Source organism: Cupressus sempervirens, chromosome 1 (assembly GCF_028749045.1).
Source record: "Cupressus sempervirens isolate cs-2001-9-10 chromosome 1, ASM2874904v1, whole genome shotgun sequence".
Classification (NCBI taxonomy): Eukaryota; Viridiplantae; Streptophyta; class Pinopsida; order Cupressales; family Cupressaceae; genus Cupressus; species Cupressus sempervirens.
The window spans coordinates 778,127,913-778,148,545 of record NC_143118.1 but is presented as its reverse complement, the minus strand read 5'-3'; positions in this window follow the sequence as shown (position 1 = coordinate 778,148,545).

The following is a 20,633-nucleotide window of genomic DNA, read 5'->3' as shown; positions in this document are numbered from 1 at the left end:
AAAATTTGGTGTAGTCATATTTACTTAATTTAATAATAAAAATTTTAAAAAATTCAATTTAATAATGAACTTTAAATATTATTACTAGTTAAATTAATAAATATGGGTCAAGAGATTTCATTGTCTCAAATGAAAAAAAGCTTAGGGTTCCTATGTGGGTAGAGTTCCCGGGTTTACCCTTGCCATGTTGGCCTTTTATTGAGTCCATTGCCAATACTCTTTGCAAAATTATTACAAAGGAACATGAAAATAATTTCAATGCTCATCCTACGAAATTTGTATATGTTGAGGTTGATCTCTCCAAGGATCTTAAGGATTTTATGGAGATACAAATTGATTCTCAAACCTTCTCTCTGAAGGTGCTTTATTTGAGCCTAACTAACACATGTTATAGGTGCCAGTTAGTACAACACAAGATTTGGGATTGCCCTTTGGCTATGCCTAGGTTAAACCCCCACCTAAAGAGGCCCTTATCAAACTAGTAGCGGGAAAGCAAAAAGAAGAATGGACCACTATTTGGTGCAAGGGAAAGGCTCCCTTCACTCCAAAACATTCATATGCAGTAGTCATTTTGGCTCCTCCTATTTCAATAGGAGCAAAAACCCCAACCATTGTAGGAATGCAAGTAATTTTTTTGGAACCAAACCCTGGTATTTCACAAGTTTCAAACCCTAGTTTATAGGGGATCAAGGTGGCTACTAGGGCTAACACCTCAATTTTGATTCATACTCCTCTTGCTACTTCCTCCGTTGTTACTTACAATACATGGCATTCAGGGATAACTTTAAGGAACCCCCCCTCCCAAAATTTATAAAATTGTGGCGAATCACGTCATTTGGGTGAAAAAAAATTAATAGTGTTGGTGAATTATGCATCAATCAATGGATATTTTGTGGAAAATTTTTTAATAGTTTAGACAATTTTTATAAAATAATGGCGATTATAATTTTTTTAAAAATAAAATTATTAATATTGATGGTAAATTATGTTTTGAAATGTAATTATGTTAAATGTATTATTTGAGAACTTAGACCATTTGATGATCCAAGATCGATGGCTAAGGTTTAATTTCAGCTAACATTTCTTGAAGGAAGAAGAATTATCGAGGTAGTCACTGCAATGTTGACACATATCAAGGTAAGTAGTCTATGGAGTATAGTGTCACTCATAAAAATAAAAAATTCACATAAGAAAATGGGAATTTGATGAATGATGACCGCCAAAAGAGACAATTAATTCTATGGAAAATAAGAGTAAACATTAAAGAGAAATATGGGTGAAGAACTTGACTACCAAACTGAAATTATGTAATAATAGTGGTGAATGTTTCGACCACTATATGAGTATTTTATAAACTTTGGGTGAACCGGTCAACTAGTATACAATGTTTTTTTAAGCCAATTTCTATAGCCCAATTAGGACATATTAGCCAATTGGTGAATAATAGCCAGTAAAAAAATCCTTGGTGGCATTCTTGCAATCCTCCTAGACGTGCTGAGAAACTAGAGGAGAAATATTAGGCGATTAGTCTAGAGGATTTTCCTTCTAGCTTTAACCAAGTTTCAACTTTCTTGTAAAATAGCTACTCCTCTCTTGAGGACGAGGACGATATGTAAGAATTTTCATGAATTTTTTATCATGAGATGTGGAAGGTCTTACATACCTCTGTAGAAAGTACTATGTTAGGGATAACAATCATAGACTTGGTAATATAGATTTTCTCTGTATTCAAGAGGTTAAGGTCTCTGGTTTCATGCTTTCCTTGATGGGGACACAACCCAACAATAGAATAGACACAATAGAAAGGGGGAATTATATTAAATGAGAAAATAAGCTAGTACAAACAGTGCAGAGAAAACAAACTTCAAAACATGCCCTACGGGCTTACAATAGCATAAATTTGGAGAATATTTCTCCTTTTAGCACCTCCTCTCAAGCTCCAATCCGAACTGCCTTTTACAATGCCAAAAGTCTCCTTAAATAGACCCCAGAGGGTTAAGGACTAGGAGTACATTCTAGAAAGTGCTAGTAGGCATACACCAACAAAATAAAAGGTTCCAGAAGCTGCATTAGAAGTCGGTGCAAATCTAGAAGAATCCAAAAACAGTAGTCGAACTTCCGAGAGACATAACTTTTGAACCGTAGCTCCGATTGACGAACCGCTTACATTTTCGGAAAGCTCTCGAAGCGCTCTATAGCCCTATGGACAAGCTTCACTCATCTCCCATTTTTCAGCCCTTTTTGAGGTCATTTAATGCCCCCAACCTGACTTTGAAGCATTCTTAGGAGGTCTCCAAAACTCAAAAAACTGCAATAACTTTCAAACCGTGGGGCCTTTTGACCTGATTCTTTTTCTGGAATGCTCTAAATCTCAATTACATTCATCTGGCCAAGTCGCACCTTCTAGGTCACCAAAATGATGGTCAAATTACATGCTCCTATTTTTTCGGGATTTTCAAATGCACTGATAGTTGAACTATGAGAGTTGGAACCTTCATTTGGGCCAAATGGGTATCCAAAAATGTAAAGACATAAAATAGAAACTAAGTCTAAGTACATTTTTTTGGGTGACGCAGGATTGCCCTTATACCTTTGGATGCTCCTGCATCAAACACCTAGGGTAGATTGAAAAGTGACCCTATCACTTTATGGATGGTAGAGGAAATCCCAAATGGGAAACCTCAGCTGCTGAAATCCAAGTTGAGTCTTCGATCGGTCATCCTTTCCATTTGACCAAATACTCTTCATACTGCCTGTTTCTGGTACTCCTACCCACACGATGATCTAGAATGTCTTCTATCTCCTCCTTCTTAGAAGTAGGAATTGGGCATGGCTCTAAAACCATCTCCTCATCTGCACCATCATCATGATACTCTGTTAAATCTGCAATGTTGAAAATGGGAGAAATGTGAATACCATCTGGCAGCTCCACCTCATATGCATTTCCTGAGTTATGTTTCTTCAAAACTTTGCAGGGGCCAAATTTCTTCATTTTCAGCTTGTTGTAAGTACCAACTAGAAATCTTTCTTTTCGTAAGTGCACCATGACAAGATCCCCTACTTGGAATTCCTTATGTCTTCTCCTTTGATCAGCCCTAGCTTTGTACTTTTGATTCATCTTGATAATGTGTGCTTGAACCTCCTCATGTAGATGCTTGATGTGTTCAGCAAATTCCTCAGCTTCAGCACTTGTTCTCTCCCCTTGTTCTATCTTCCTCAATTCTGGTGCAGTCCTTGGGCTATTTCCATATACAATTTGAAATGGTGATTTTCCAGTACTCCTATTTACAGAGTTATTATAAGCAAACTCTTCCTGTGGTAGAATCAAATCCCATCCCTTGGGCTTATCTCCAACTAAACATCTCAGCAAATTGCCCAGACTTCTATTTACCACTTCTGTTTGGCCATCAGTCTGTGGGTGATGCGTGGAACTGAATTTCAAGTCTGTTCTCAACTTCTTCCACAATGTCCTCCAGAAATACCCCACAAATTTAGTATCTCGGTCAGAAACTATACTCCTTGGAAGACCATGTAGTCTTACCACCTCTTTGAAAAACAAGTCTGCAATATGGACATCATCATGAGTTTTGTGGCATGGAATGAAATGTGCCATTTTGGAGAACCTATCAACCACCATGAATACTAAGTCATTACCCCTTTGTGTCCTTGGAAATCCAAGAACAAAATCCATACTTATGTCCTCCCATGGCCTTGATGGAACAGGCAATGGCTGATATAGGCCAGTATTTTGACTAAACCCCTTGGCAACTTGACAAACCTGGCAACTCTGTACAAACTTCTTCACATCCTGTGTAATTTGAGGCCAAAAATAATGTTCTCTAAGAATGGCAATGGTCTTATCCTGACCAAAATGTCCTACCATCCCTCCACTATGTTTCTCCTTAATCAAATTTTCCCTCATGGAACTCCTTGGAATGCACAATTGACTACCTTTGAACAACATGCCATCTTGAATCAAATAGTCTAACCACTTGGTTCTATCTACAGCAATAGGTTCTTTACAAGCTTTCCATGCTTCAGCAAAATCAGGATCCTCGGGGTACAAATTCTTGAGTTCATCAAACCCAACTACTTCAACCTGCATTGTTGTAAGCAACAACTGTCTCCTACTTAATGCATCTGCAACCCTGTTAGATTTTCCACTTCTATGCTTCAACACAAATGTATAACTCTGCAAGAATTCTACCCACTTCATATGCCTCTGATTCAATTTACCTTGGCTATTTAGGTACTGTAATGCCTGATGATCAGTATACAAAACAAATTCCTTTGGCAATAAATAATGCCTCCATTTCTCTAAGGCCTGAACTATTGCATAGAACTCTTGATCATAAACAGAATACTTCTTCTTTGCATCATTCAATTTTTCACTAAAATATGCAATAGGCTTACCTTCTTGGCTTAATACAGCCCCAATAGCGCTACCACTACCATCACAATCCACCTGGAATACTTTTCTAAAATCTGGAAGTGCCAACACAGGCTGTTCAGTCACCTTCTTCTTCAGCAATTCAAAACTTCTCTCAGCTGCTGCAGTCCATTTGAACTCTTTTCTATCCCCTCTTATTGTATCAGTTAGAGGTGCACATATGCCACTGAAATTCTTAATAAACTTCCTGTAAAAACTAACCAGACCATGAAATGATCTTACCTCAGTAGCAGACCTTGGAGTAGGCCATTCCAAGATGGCTTTTACCTTCTCTGGATCCATTTTGAGACCTTTAGGTGATATAACAAATCCCAAATAGACTAACTCCCTTTTTGCAAAGACACACTTCTTTAGATTAATTAATAGTTTCTCTTCCCTTAGCCTTTCAAGGACACTACGAATATGCAGTAAATGTTCTTCCAAAGTCTTGTTGAAAATTAAAATATCATCCAAATAGACAATAACAAATTTTCCCAAGAACTTCTTAAGTACCTCATTCATGAGCCGCATGAAGGTGCTTGGGGCATTCGTCAATCCAAAGGGCATGACTAATCACTCATAAAGACCCTCCTTGGTCTTGAAGGCTATTTTCCACTCATCTCCTTCTCAAATCCGTATTTGATGATAGCCACTCTTCAGATCTATCTTTGTGAAGTACTGAGCTCCACTCAAGTAGTCCATAAGATCATCCATCCTTGGTAAAGGAAACCAGTACTTGATGGTTATCCTATTAATAGCTCGAGAATCTGTACACATCCTCCACTCTCCATCCTTCTTTGGTGCAAGTACTGCAAGTACTGCACATGGACTCAAGCTCTCTCGAATCAAGCCCTTCCTCAACAGCTCCTGAACCTGTCTATTTAGCTCCTCTATTTCAGTAGGAGTCATCCTGTGAGCAGCCTTGTTAGGAAAACTAGCTCCTAGAATTAGATCTATTTGATGACTGATTTGCCTTACTAGTGGCAATCCATCTAGAACATTATCAGAGATAATATCTCCAAATTCTCCTAGTAAATCTAAAACTTCAAATGGTATTTCACTACTACCTTCTTTATCTTTCCTAGGAATGAAAGCATAGCACATACGCTGATGTTTCATGCCATCTAAAAACTTCCTTCCTTCAACAAGACAAATCCTAGCACTGCTACATACCTTTTCACCTTCCTTTTTCATGGGCTTTAATTTGTGGTGAACTCCATCCTTTGTCAGAGAGTATGTGTTTACATGTCCATCATGTATTGCATGTCTATCGAACTGCCATGGTCTACCCAACAATAGATGGAAAACATCCATCGCAATAACATCACAGAGAACTTCATCATGGTAACTCCCAATTTTGAATTTTACTAAACATTGTTCACTTACCAGGACCTTATGATCATCTTTTACCAAAGAAATCCATTAGTGTTGGGGATGTTTCTCCCTCTTGAGCTTCAGCTTAGAGACCATCTCTTCTGATACCAGGTTATCAGTGCTACCACCATCAATGATCACATCACAACATTTATCCTCACACTTGCATCTGGTACGGAACAAACTCCTCCGTTGCCCTGGTTCATTCTCACCACTTAGTAGGATTGTTTCATTTACCAAGGCCTCTCCTCTTTCTGCATCCTCTGAATGTGATGACTGTGCATCCTCATCCACATGAGCAACCCTAGCTTGGCCCTCAGCTCTCCTATCTGTCCTTCCTTGTCGTTGAGGGCATTCAAAGGCAAGATGACCTTCTTAATTTCAATGGAAATAGGTACCACAGAATCCTCCTCTTCCTTGCCCACGTCCTCTACCTCTTCCTCTTTGATTTCCAAAGTCTTGATCACGGGAGCGGTTGAAACCCTCATTCCTCTAGTTCCTGCTAGTACCCTCATCTTCATTTTTCTTTTGAATTTCATTGCAGCCTCCAGATGATCTACCACTTCCCCTTCCTCCTTGACCGCGCCCTCTTTGTCTTCCTTCAAACCTTTTAATCAGCTTCTCTTCAACTCGTAGGGCAAACTGGTATGCTTCTTCAACGTTGGTCATTCTTACAAGACTTAATTCCTCCTAGATGCTAGGTCGTAACCCACTGATATAACGAGAAACCTTCTCCTTATTTTCTTCTTCATGCCTCGCTCTAATCAGGAGTCGGTAAAACTCCTCTGTATATTCTTGGACTGATCTTCCTGCTTGCTTTAACCCATGCATCTTCTTAAACAGATCAAGCTCGTAGTCCACAGGAATGAATTGCTTCTTCAATTTGTCCACCATGCGATCCCATCTTGTGATCTTCTCCTTTCCTCTTCTAAGTCTTTCCAGTTGAATCTCTTGCCACCAAATTTTGGCATGGCCTTTTAGTTTGGCCTTTGCAAACTTAACCCTATCTAGGTCCCTTATATCCTCATACTCAAAGTATTCTTCCAGTTCATTGATCCAATCGATCAACTCATCTGGTTTCAAATTTCTTGAAAATATACCCACTTCAATTGTAGGTCTTTTCCCAAACCTAGTAATGGCCCTAAAAAGCCTTTCCTCTATAGGATTCAGAACTTCCCCATCAACTTCCATTACTTTCTCTTCATTGTCATCCTCACTATTGTCATCTGCGGCAATATTTGCTCCTCTACGAAGCTCCTCTTGCAATGCTTGTACCTGTCTCTGGAGGGCTCTAACCTCCTCAGGATCAATAGCTCTGGCCCTTCCGCCACGCTCTCTTCATGGAGGCATCTTCTAACCCGAACCCACAACCACACAGTCCTGGTGCAAACTGCCTCACAGTCGGCGCTCTGTCTACACACTCAGGAAAACCCGCTCTGATACCACTTGATGGGGACACAACCCAACAACAGAATAGACACAATAGAAAGGGGGAATTATATTAAATGAGAAAATAAGCTAGAACAAATAGTGCAGAGAAAACAAACTTCAAAACATGCCCTACGAGCTTACAATAGCATAAATCTGGAGAATATTTCTCCTTTTAGCACCTCCTCTCAAGCTCCAATCCGAACTGCCTTTTACAATGCTAGAAATCTCCTTAAATAGACCTTGGAGGGTTAAGGACTAGGAGTACATTCTAGAAAGTGCTAGTAGGCATCCACCGACAAAATAGAAGGTTCCAGAAGCTGTGTTAGAAGTCGGTGCAAATCTAGAAGAATCCAGAAACGGTAGCCGAACTTCTGGGAGGCATAACTTTTGAACCATAGCTCCGATTGACGAACCCTTTACATTTTCGGAAAGCTCTCAAAGCGCTCTATAGCCCTATGGAAAAGCTTCACTCATCTCCCATTTTTTGGCCCTTTTTGAGGTCATTTAATGCCCCCAACCTGACTTTGAAGCATTCTTAGGAGGTCTCCAAAACTCAAAAAACTGCAATAACTTTCAAACCATGGGGCCTTTTGACCTGATTCTTTTTCTGGAATGCTCTAAATCTCAATTACATTCATCTGGCCAAGTCGCACCTTCTAGGTCACCAAAATGATGGTCAAATTACATGCTCCTATTTTTTTGGGATTTTCAAATGCACTGATAGTTGAACTATGAGAGTTGGAACCTTTATTTGGGCCAAATGGGTATCCAAAAATGTAAAGACATAAAATAGAAACTAAGTCTAAGTACATTTTTTTGGGTGACACAGGATTGCCCTTATACCTCTGGATGCTCCTGCATCATTCCTCTACATGTCATATCATTTGGCCAAATGGTATTATGTTTTCCTCTCAACAGAATTCTAGAAGAGGTTTTTTAGTTACTCTTCTCTTACCTCATCTTCATTTTGCTATTATTTTGCATGGTTCTGACCCCATGCACAGAATCATTTTGCTTTTTCTTTCTATCAACGATCATTCTTTTGGAGTAGATAATATTTATGCTTCCAATGATGTTGTAGAAATATCTCAATTGTAGGGTTGGATGGCTAACAAGTTGCATCTAGCTACTTGGGTTATGTGTGGTGACTTCAATATGATTGAGCTAACCTTTGACAAAGATGACATTTTTCCTTTTCAATGGATAGCTAGAGAAAGGGAAGCTTGGTACTACATGAATAATAAATTGGTTCTTTTTTATCCCAATACTAACTGCCACCAACATAATGGGGTTTGGTACACTTGGTCCAACTTTTGAGCTATCTCAGGCCGCATTTTAAAATGTCTCAATTGTGCCATGATTACAACACAATCTTTTTTCTCCTTTTTTGAGGATTGAGATTTACCTATCATTCCCTTGCCAGATATGGTGTTATTAAATCACTATCCAATTTATTTTTCTATTTCATGGCACATAGTTATTCAATGAGTTTTCAGGACTCAATTTTTCCTTAATACATCAATGCTAATGCATGCTTCCACTATTGCTCATATTGTATGTGTCTAGAATTTGGATCCACATCCACATTCTTAGACAAGGTGGATTAAGTGATGGAATGATGCCATTACCAGAACTGCTCAATTTCTATGCATCTATGGTGGCAGTTGGTAATTTTTAGAAGGTGGTCTTATGAATCCACTACCACTACTCTAAAGAAAGCTTCTAAGACTCTCACCCTTAATGCTTTTGATGTTGATTTACAAATTCAACTTGCCAAACTACACAATGAAAAATAGGTTGTGGATAATTATGTTGCTCGAGGGGACCAAACAAAAGGTCATCTTTATTGGTTGGAGGTTGGTGATAAAGCTTTGAAGGAGTTTTTTTAGGCTCCTTGAGCCTATCCTACCAATTCTAGGATTTAAAAAATCAAAAAAGGCACTCCTATTCTTTCTAGTCTCTTTGACATCCCACAACCTTTTGTTCACCATTATGAAAATGTGTTTTCTTCATAGGGAAATTTTGTTGCTCAGGAGGAAGCCCTTAGAAAGTGTATTCCTATTACTCCAAACTGCCTAGTAGTTGAGCAATGTACTTTCTATGAGTAGCTTCTCACCATCCAAGACCTTCAAAAGGTAGTTTTTCCATGGTTGATGACAAGCCCCCAGGGTATGATGGGTTTCCTTGTGAGTTTTACAAACACCTCTTGGAGTATATTGTTCCTAACCTATACAAAGTTTATCTTGAAGCCTATCATTCAAAAAGCCTAGAAGCTATTATGAACAAACAAAACATCAAACTCATACCTAAAGTTGGAAATCCTAAGGATATTTGTAACTAGTGGCCCATTACCCTTCTTAATGTATCCTATAAGATTATTGCTAAGGCAATTTCTCTTAAAATTTTCCATCTCCTTCCTTTCATTGTGCGGCTAGAGAAAATTGGCTTTATCAAATCCAAGTGCATTCTTGACAACATCATTGTTTTCTTGGAAGGTATGGAGTGGGCACACAAGTCCAATCAGCCGTCTATTTTTTTAAAATTTGATTTTTATAAAGCCTATGATTGGATTGAATTGCCTTGCATTTTGGTTATGCTCAAGGCTCTTGGTTTCGGTCCTAATTTTCTATAATCTGTGGAGATGCTAATGCTTGTATTACTATCAATAGCTCCCAATCTAATACCTTTGGGCTTTTTCATTCCATCAAGAAAGGTTTCCCTTTGGCTCTGATGTTATATGTTCTTGTTGTTGAAGGGTTTGGTTACTTTCTAGCCCACTCCGTCTCATCAGGTTTGGTTTGTGGCATTTCCTTACCAAAATTCTCTTCCAATTTGGTCAATGGTCATTTTTCTAATGATTCCATTCTCACTCTTTGGGAGGATGAAGAAAACATTACTAATGCCTTGAATTGCCTTAACAATTTGAATGCCAAGCCTCTAGCTCTACTATTCAGTGGCATAAAATGCTATGTTATCACCAGTCTTTTTCGCCAGCTCTACCTTGGGTTAACTACTTTTAATGGAAATGGGTTACACAAGGGGATATTTTCACTTTATAGGCATTCCTTTTTCCTTTCAAGCTTCTCCAGTTGATCTCTGGAATGCTATTCTTGTTAAGATTGCAAAGAAGTTGGACTATTGGCTTACAAAATTTCTTTCTCTTGCCAAAAAATTCAAAATTTTCTCTAAAGTTCTTGTAGCTATGCATGTCTATTATTTTTCCTATTGGGATCCTTCTAAAGCCTCTTATCAAAAATTAGAGCTATTGCTCTATGATTTTCTTTGGGGTTCTAGTTCTGAACATCATGGCTTTCACATAGTTTCTTGGGATTTTTGTTGTCTCCCCAAAGAGTCTAGAGGGCTTGACCTTCTCTCCATGTAGAAGCAAGGCTTCCCTCTTTGTGAAAAATGGATTATTTTTGCCATCACTAGAGATGACACTTGGAAGATTTTGGTTTGGCATTGCATTTCCTCTGGGTTTCTTGTTAATAGAGCTGCATGGCAGGGGATTAGCTTTAAAACCCTTCTCATCATGCAAGAACCCATGCACATATAGGGATCTTTTGTTATCAAGACCATATTGAAAGCTTGGGAAGCTATCAAGACTTGGCTTCGCTAGTTTGGTGATGAGTTTTTTGATGGGCTTCTTTGAACTAATAAAACATTTGGTGGTCTCCTCTATTTTCCATTTAGGGTATTCCTCTAGCCAAGACTCAAGGTGTTAGTACTTTGCATTTTTTCAAACATGGCATCAAGACTCCTAAAGACCTTTTCTCTAGGGTCTCCATGACTCTCAGATCTTGGGAAGATACGCAAGTTCAATTTTTTCTTTCTTGTTTAGATCGACAAACTTTTGACTTGTTACATTCTAAAATTCTAGGTCACTTAATCCATAAGGTGGGTATCTAGTATGTTTGACCTTGGTGAACTAACTAGAAGTGGTATCCTACCACTCCACCAGATATAAGCCAAGTTTGGGATATCAATGGCTTTCTCCCCATCTTCTAATGATAGATACCCTCAATCGGTGTTGGTATTTTCAATCTTCCCTTTCTCAATGGAGAAAGTGCTTTGGCACTATTTGGAGTGTCATTAAAGAACCCAAGATTGCACATTTTGATTGGTTCTTGAATTTTCAAGATCTTCCCCTTGGGCCTTGACTAAAGCATATTGGGGTTCTTGATTCTTGATGTCCATTTTGTGGACAACTAGAGTCTGTCCTTCATATTTTTTGGTTCTTGTTGAGTTATTGTTTTGCATGATGCTTAACAACAAAAATCCTTTCAAACTCCTCTCTTGAAAAGCTAATCCAAAGATCAACTCCAAGGTTTTGGGTGATCTTGTGACCTACTAGAATTTTCTCTATTGAAGATAAATATGAATGTCCATGAGGAGGCCTTTGTTGTTTTGAAATTATTCAAATAAGATATAGAATCTACTTACACAAGAAAGAAATATATTTATGTATTTTTTTTTTTTGATGAATGCAATCTAATAATGCAACTATGTGAATTCCCAATTTAACCAAGGGGGTTAGTTAAAAAAATAACAAAGATAGGAAACAAGAAATTTAAGTAAATAACATGAAACTAAATCCTAATAGACATAAGCCACAAAAACAACATGTCTACGAGTTAAGCTTTCAAAGATATCAGTAGATAACAAATGAAAATAAGAGCAATGCTTCCTCAATCCCACTAGTGCAATCATTGATGGGAATTCAGTAGCTATAAGATGTTTCACTTTTCATCAAATTGCAAGGCCATGGAAAGTGTTCTCATATGAGACTAAAAGCTATGCTAGAACAATATGATGATCTCTTCTCAAACTAAGTATATTAGTGGAATTTGTAGACCCATAGAAAACACTAGAATTAAAAGATTGCACAACCAAAACAATGCAATAAAATTGTTAACTCAATTACATCCCATGAACATACATTCACAAAATATAACACAATTAGGCAAGAATCACTACACTCCAAATGCGAGCACCAACAACATATATTATTGCATAAAAATAATGACAGCCTTGCATACATATTACACCAAATTTAGAAGAAATCTTCTCCTCAATTTTTGTTGAGAGTGAGAGATATCTTTATGCAATCATATGCTTCTAAACTAATAAAACAAATCTATTTATGTACAATCTATCTAACTGGTGCTAAGTAAGACTCCATCCATATTTATATCATTAATTGGATGCATGAGCCTTTACATGTCATAAAACAAAGAAATTTTCCTTCAATTAATGTAGGAGTATCTAGAAGTTCAAAAATAGGAGCTACATCTTCACTAAGTGTCTATCGGAGTTAAACTCCTCTTAGAATACATTTTTGATGCATGAAAAACTTAAAATTTAGAATTGGTAGTTAACTATCATTACACCTCTAAATTTTTTAAAATCTTCCAAAACACCATTTAAAAAGTTCACCTACACACCTAGTGCACCTGCACACTAGCACACCTTAGAGGCAAGTTCAAAAATGCAAAATTTTACCAACTGTCAAAATTGAAATTCTGGCTTTTGGGTTTTGTTCCCCTTTATAACAGAGCTATGTATGTGTATTTGCCCTTGGATTTCTTGATGATCTTAGTGACTTGAGCTACATCTAGAAAATATAAGGCTTCATACTTTTCTTTTACCTTCTACCTGTAGTTGCCAACCTTGATACGAGTATCCACAAAATATCCTAATTTCACATCTAGATCTAACAATACCTCCTCTATTCTGAATGCTTGCCTAATTTCATCATCATTAGCAAACTCTTCAAAAAAATTCTAGAATTTCTTGACTACTACCTCTACTAGTATTAACTTCTCCCGCATATCATCCTCAAAAATGCCTAAACAAGCATTACTATAATACTTCTTAGCTTCCAAAATTTGTTGTTGGGCTTGATCCTTGAGCCTATCAATCTCTGCATCTAGTGTCTCCATTACTTTATTGCCATCTTCAATATTTTCAATCCAATCATCAATCTTATATGACTCCTCAACTATATATACATCCATTAACATCCAATACCTTTGTCCTTTGATAGACTAAAGTTCTTGTAAATCCTTTCCCTAATATGTACTTCATCCATCAGACCAAAATTTTAAATCAAAATGGTTACTAGATTATCCACATTCTCCTACATAATGTTTAATAAATTCAGATTTCCTTGAATGATTTGTACAACCTTTTCCTCAAAAATTTCTCTCCACTATTGACAAGCTCTCAAAAATGGATCCAACTATACCACACCCTTATCTCTTCTCTCAATTGCTATGTTTATGGTTTCCCCAAGGTTTGTGGGATCCAAGGGATCAACAACTTCACTTAAATATCCCTATAGGATTTCATTTTGTCACCAAAGTGTTATCAATTCCACCCCATCTTGTTCTAAGCTCCTAAATACTTCTTTGATCTCTGTTGTAACAAATAGCTTAGCAATATCCAAGGTAGGCTTCCCAATCATGACCTCCTTGATCTGATAATCCCTTAGAGTTAATTCTTCAACATTTGAATGTGGAGGAGGGATAGCCTATCCATCCTTTGGTGGCGACTCAGGTTTCCTCAACACTTCAATCAATTCCATTCTATCCTCCTCTTTAGTGGTGAATTGTTTCCTCTTATTTCTTATCACTTCCTTTCTCAACCATCTTGGGATATGCTCCATCAAAGACTTGTCTTTTGAGGATGAAGGAGTCTATTCAACCATACCCTTTCCCTTATTTCCACTTTTTGGAGTCCTCTCCTTTTGCACAAGATCTATACTAGGAGTCTCTATGTCTATAGAGTCCATAGTCCTTACCTCAGTGTCTTGGGAAGTTTGTTGAGGCTGTTCACCAAACTGTGCTTCCTCAGTGGATTTTTATCATGACTCTTCCTCTTATACCTATTCTTCTTCATTGTTTGGAGGAAGAGGAGTAGCTGATCCCTTATCTACACAAAATGTGACATCCACTAGGGATGGCAAGGCTATTTCAAGACCTTGTGGTTCGGGTGGAAGCTAACTCCAATCCTCTTGTTGAGGTTGATTGGCTGGAGTGTCCCTTATGTTATCCCAAACCAATTCAGTACCCACATGCATGAAATCAAAATATGACATCTTAAAGACAGAAGTACCCTCCACATCCTACTCATCTATCCAGTGGTACATCTCATCTTTTGATGTTGTATAATGAATAGCTTTCTTAGGAATGGGTGGTGGCTTGATCATGGAGCTTCTTCTTTTGTCTAATTTTGTGGCTCTTCCAATACAAGTCCTTATGTTTAAAGGTAAATTAACCTCTTCATCCTCATCATCCTCTTCTTTCACTTCTTTTGGGATAGGTTTAGGAACTAATGGGAAAGGAATCACTCTCTTGATAACCTTTTGGCTTCTCTTAATAGGAGTCTTGATCTCTCTCTTTTTAGGTGTGGAGGGGGAAGCTTGTACTTCTTGTATTTTAATCTCATTTTCTCCTTGGCCTTGTTTGACTAGCGACACTTGAGGATTATCTTGAGCTTGTGTGGTTTACACATTCTTTGATCCTTGCGCACCTTCTTCTCCTATTTGTGGAGGTGATTGGGTTGCTTGCTCTTTTGGCTTGACTTACTAAAGAGAAGTCCTCTTCCTCTTTCCTTTACCTTTTCCTTTCTAAGCCCTATAATTTCCAACTGGCCTATCAATTTAGTGCACCATTTTTGGTCTCACTGGTGATTAGACTATAAATGTAGGCACAATGACTTTAGCTCCTCAACCTTTAGCTAGGCAGACTTGAGCATGAAAGACCATTGTTTGAGGAATTGGATCAAGTTTGAGAGGTCTCTTGATCCAATCCTTTGTTAATTTGATGATGTTCCTTACCCTATGATTAATGTCTATGTTCTCTTCTTTCTCAATCTCAATGTTCATAATAGGTATATCACCAAACTTATCCCTATTGAACAATGGATCAAGAAGATTCTCCATATCTTGTTGCATAATCTTCACTGAAATCTTCATCTCTAAATCCCTTTCTACTAGATATAGAGTCATCCTACACTAATCCATTATGTGGGTATCATATTCATCCACTGTCTTTATCCAGTGATCCTCAATCACATCCTCATGCTAAAATGTCTTACTAGTTAGATGTTGCACCCTTCCAATGTTATCAAAATTGGGTCATGGAGAATTATATTCTTCTAGGGGATATTGATCTCATTCACACTCAAAAGATGGAATGTCTTATATCAGATCCACAGTGCATGGTCCTATTGCAATAGGCCATGCCCATGTTACTTTATGTTGTCTCTTTACTCTGTTGTATGCAGACACAATTTTTTGAGTGATCTCCAAGAGTATAAGCCTATCACTTGGATATCTTGGGAGCTTCTTAGGATTGAAAGTTGTGCCTACTACCCTCAAATATGTGAATGTTCGGTATTGGATGTAATAGGTTCTAGCCTCTAAAATCTTTGTAGCTACCTCTTCTAACATCCTCTTCACATAATCTCCTTTGGATGAATCAGATTATTATGAATATGAAAGAATTATTTACAATCCTATATTCATTTCTTTGCTCTAAAAGCCTCTTCTTTACTAGCTAAGGATATACAATGTAGGGCCATGTGTTTGCATCCTACATGCTACCCTTCTTATAGAGCCCTGGTTAATCCATCACCCTTGTGGCTAATAAGTACACCAAGTATGATGTCATGTAAATTTTTCTATTATTCTTTACCACCACCAACTGCTCACCCAAGTTCTTGCTGAGAATAGAAGACCAATCAATTGGCATCTCTACTATTTTGATTGTCTCAATAAAATGCACCATAAAAATGTTCAAGTTTCTAGCTGCTGACAAACCCATAACTCTACTCAAGGGTATGATCAAATATCTAATATCTTATTTCATATATCCTCTTGTCATATCCACTTTTCCTACCTTCCATCCTAGAGGAGTCTTCTCAATGAGGTATGAAGATTGGATGATCTTAGAAGCTTCATCAGTATGTTTCCTGTACCATCTCTCCACTTGCTGATAGGTTAATCTAATGAGTTGATATACCCTAGGGAGATGGAACACATTCTCAATATTCTTGGGTAAAAGATTGAGGATGATCTCTCAAATAATGCTCTTGATTACCCTTTCTTCAAGAACATAATTCTCTACTAATGTCATGATTAGTTCTAAAGATTGTACTAACACTAGATGTGATGTTGCACTGACAAGCCCTAATCAGATCAATGTGAAAATCATCGAAGATCTTTCTGTTGGTTTGTTGCATAGTGCCAAGAATGCACCCAAATCAATGTGACCCAGTTTGGTGTCTTAGATCTTTGAATGATCATCCTAAAATTGTGATTCGGTCAAAATACCTTGAAACTTGAATACTACAAGCTTTGGAACCATCTTCTTAGTGAGGAAGGATGATGAGGAAGCCATTGAACCTACACAAATAGAATGCATGTTAGTCCAAAGTCAAAGAAATATCAAATAATTCAAACCCTAGTATAGAAACAAAGAAGACCAAAAAACCTAATTTGTCCAAAAAATCTAAAAAACCTAACTTATACCCTTGAAATGTTAAAAAAAATTGGCACAGTTGGTAGGTGCGCCTAGTGCATATTTTTATAAGCAAATTTCATCATATACGGTTTGCATTAGCACACACCATGGGGTGCACTAATGTGCACCTCATATTTAGACTTGGGCAAATGTTTTAATTTTATAATTGTGTGTAAGAGTGCACTTAATTAGGTGTGCTACTGGGCACCCTTTTTATGGGTTTTTGCATTGTTTTTAAGGTTTTTTGAAATTTTTTAAGAGGCAAAAAGTGCGCAACAAGGCACCTAATGAGGTGCACTGCTACACACCTTTATATTTTTTTAACTTTGTTTATTGTTAAAGTGTTTCTATGTAGGGAAAAATTAGAGGTGGCACACCTAAATAGGTGCAGTGGTGCACTCTATGCTCTGCGAGGATGAAAAATGAAAACAAGTGGAGAATTTGGAGGGTTTCCCATGGTTATATAGCCCAAGGTCCTAAGCACAACTATGGGAGGTGCATAGCTACACTACTGCAAACTTCCCATAGTGCACCCTTTCCTTTTGATCTTGGCACACTAGTGCACCTAATGAGGTGTGCCTATCCCTTTTTGCAAAATATTGACTTGGCACTCTGAACTTTAACTTTCAGAAACTAGGTTTTTGAGTTGGGACCCAGTTTTGACAAAGAGCCATAGACAAAACCAAAAAAAGACTCAGACCCTAGACTAGGGTTTTAAAGATCCAAAAAATAAATTAGGGGGTGTGTGTTGTGAAACCATAATAGTTCTGTATATGTGTTCAAAATTATTAGCACTAGATTCATGATTTCTTTAAGTCATTTCAGCTTGAACCCTTTTCTTGGCATATGGTTATTTTGGGTGATTCCCCTAGGTATCTAGATCTGGCATGCTTTCAGGATAGAGATTTTGTTCACTTTGTGGAAAGATAGAAATGTTGTTCTTTTAACTCATAGTTTTCTTGACAAAAATGTTACAACTAAATCATGCATTTGTAATAATGTAATGATATAGATCCAAGTGCAAGCCAACAAGGTGGCTCTGGAGGTGGCCCACATTCAAGATCTTCTCAATCATTGGGGCAATGCCCCTAGTATGGTTTCCAGAGTGCCTCTTGATGCTTCAATTGATACCACGCCACCTAGAGGCCGTTGCTAGGGTCACAACTCTTCGAGCCACCACTCACATAGGCCACACTCGCAAGCTTCCTGCCACCACTCTCCCGGTAGTGGAAATGGTGGTTGGTATCACTACTCAATTTTCCTACCACATGCTAGCATAGGCTAGTCCCTGGGCCCAGTGGCTCCTCCTCTTGGTCCTTAGCACGTTGTTTCTAGAAAGTGACCTTTTGGCCTAGAATTGGCCATCTCACCTTTGCAACCTAATACCAAGGATGTTTACTAGTCCCCTAATGATGTGGCTAATGGTTAGATGGTTCCCAACCCACCTGCTAATCCTAGGGATGACTAGAGATTTCATGATCGAGATGAACCACCCCCCTTAGTTGGCACTACTTTAGTTGTTTGAGGGTTGCTTGTTATATGTTTTTTTTGATGAATAGATGTTGATTCCAACTTCGGATGTGTGAACTTTTGTGGGATAATCTTGTATCTTGCAACCCTTTTTTATGAATTGTAAACTTAGTATATTTTTTATTAATAGAAAAGGAATATTCATCAAAAAAATTAATAAATATATTTTCTAAATACTTCTTATTATTTAATAAAATCAAGCGAGAATCATTTAAATAAATTTTATTGTAATTAAAACACAAGTATGCACAAATAATTGGATTAACGAAAATAATAAAAAGCAAAGGTTTTTGCATGTTCATGAAAATTGAAACCCTAAGAGGAGAAAAAAATTATTAGGAGATTAGAGCTCGTTTCGCCACACATAAGTTTTTGGGTAGAAAAATTTTGAAATTGGGGTAAAACAATTGTTGAAAGTTTCGAAGGGTTGGGATTTGCATGTATTCATAGGTTGTGTCAGATTTTAGCTATTGTTTTGAGGTAGGTTTTGAAAACCCTTTATAGAATTATATTAAAAAATATGTCTAGTTTGTGTCTTTCTGGATCCTTGCATAATGCTTATTAACTTATTGTATTAATCTTTGGATAAAGAATTATGTTGTAGATTTTGAAAAGGAAAATTTATTAATCAAGAAAATTTGATTAAGGAAGACTGTAGAAAAGTTTAGCAAATTATTATATGTGTATTCTTTTAAAACCCTTTTTAATTCGATTATAGAAAATTAGAAGAAAATAATTAAATGAATAGTTAGGGTTTTAACTTTAAATTTTTCATGTAATTATTATGATTTTTCTAAATAAAGATAAATATTCTTCTTATATCTAAAATAATTTAATTGTAAAATTTATTGGAAAAGCAAAAGATTAATTGACAGAAAAGCATGTTGTAGCTAAACTTATACAAAATAGACTAAATATAGAAAGTTATTAAATAATTATATTAATTTAAAAATCAATATATTTTTAAAATATTTTATTATTATTTATTAATTTCAAAAATTAAATTAATACTACTCATTTAGGTATAAAGTGGATGTTGGTATTAAATAATCTTTAAGTTTAGTTAAACTATTAGATGCATATAAATAATTATATATATATATATATATATATATATATATATATATATATATATATATATATATATATATATATATATATATATATATATATATATATATATATATATATATATATATATATATATATATATATATATATATTAATTCAAGTGAGAAGTTAATAAATAAATAATTGTAATTTAGTTATATTTTAAGAAAAGTTATAGTGGAGCTCACTATATAAACATCTAGTTATGAATATTAAATATTATGAGAGAATTGTAGATAGCTTAATTATAATTATAATTTCAAGTTTGATCTATCTAAAGATGCATTATGAATTAAAGGAAAAGTAAATATTAATATTAGACTTAAATAGAAATCAAATTAATATTTTAGAAATGAAATTGTAAGAAATGATAATGTTGAGCAAGGAACGAGAAACAATCCAAGTAAGTTAAGTGTGAAACAATGTTACCATAAGATAAGCAAACTCCAAGAGCATACACCAAGATGGTTCAACAATGGAGACAAGGATTTATAAGGGGAAAGCAAAGAAAACCCCTTGTGAGTATTATGAATGAAGACAAATGCCTAGAGAAGAGAGAGAGTGTGTGTTGGAGCAAAAGTAGCTCAACACAATAACATCAAGTGCTAAGAGTGTGTTGAAGAAAGAATGAGAAGAATCTCTTATATAGAGATGAGAGAGGAGTTGCATTTGTAACTCCCATTTCTATGAATGCCACATTCATAATAGGTGTGTGCAAAGTGTCACAATCCTCTTAAGGAGGATAAACTAAATAAAGAAATAAACAAGAGTTGTCCTTACATGTGGAATAAAGGACAAACAATGACATGTCCTCCACATGTGTACAAGAGGAAAAACTACATTTAGGAACCCTTGGAATATCCCAATTAATATATCCAAGGAAAGATTAACCTTTCTAACACCCCCCCTTAATCTTTACTTGGGGAGTTTACATCAACGGGTTGTAAACCCAAATTGTTACAATGGAACTGAAGTCTCTCTTTAGAAAGTGGTTTGGTTAAAATATCAGCCACTTGATCTTCTCCTTTACAATAAACAAGAATAATTTGATTGTCTTCAACTTGTTCTCAAATGAAGTGATGTTGAAGTGAAATATGTTTGGTGCGTGCATGATAAACTGGATTCTTTGCCAAGGCAATAGCACTTTGATTGTCACACTGTATAGGTGTAGGTGATTGTTGAGGTAGACCCAAATCGTCAAGAAGTCTTCAAATCCACAAAGCTTCCTTAGC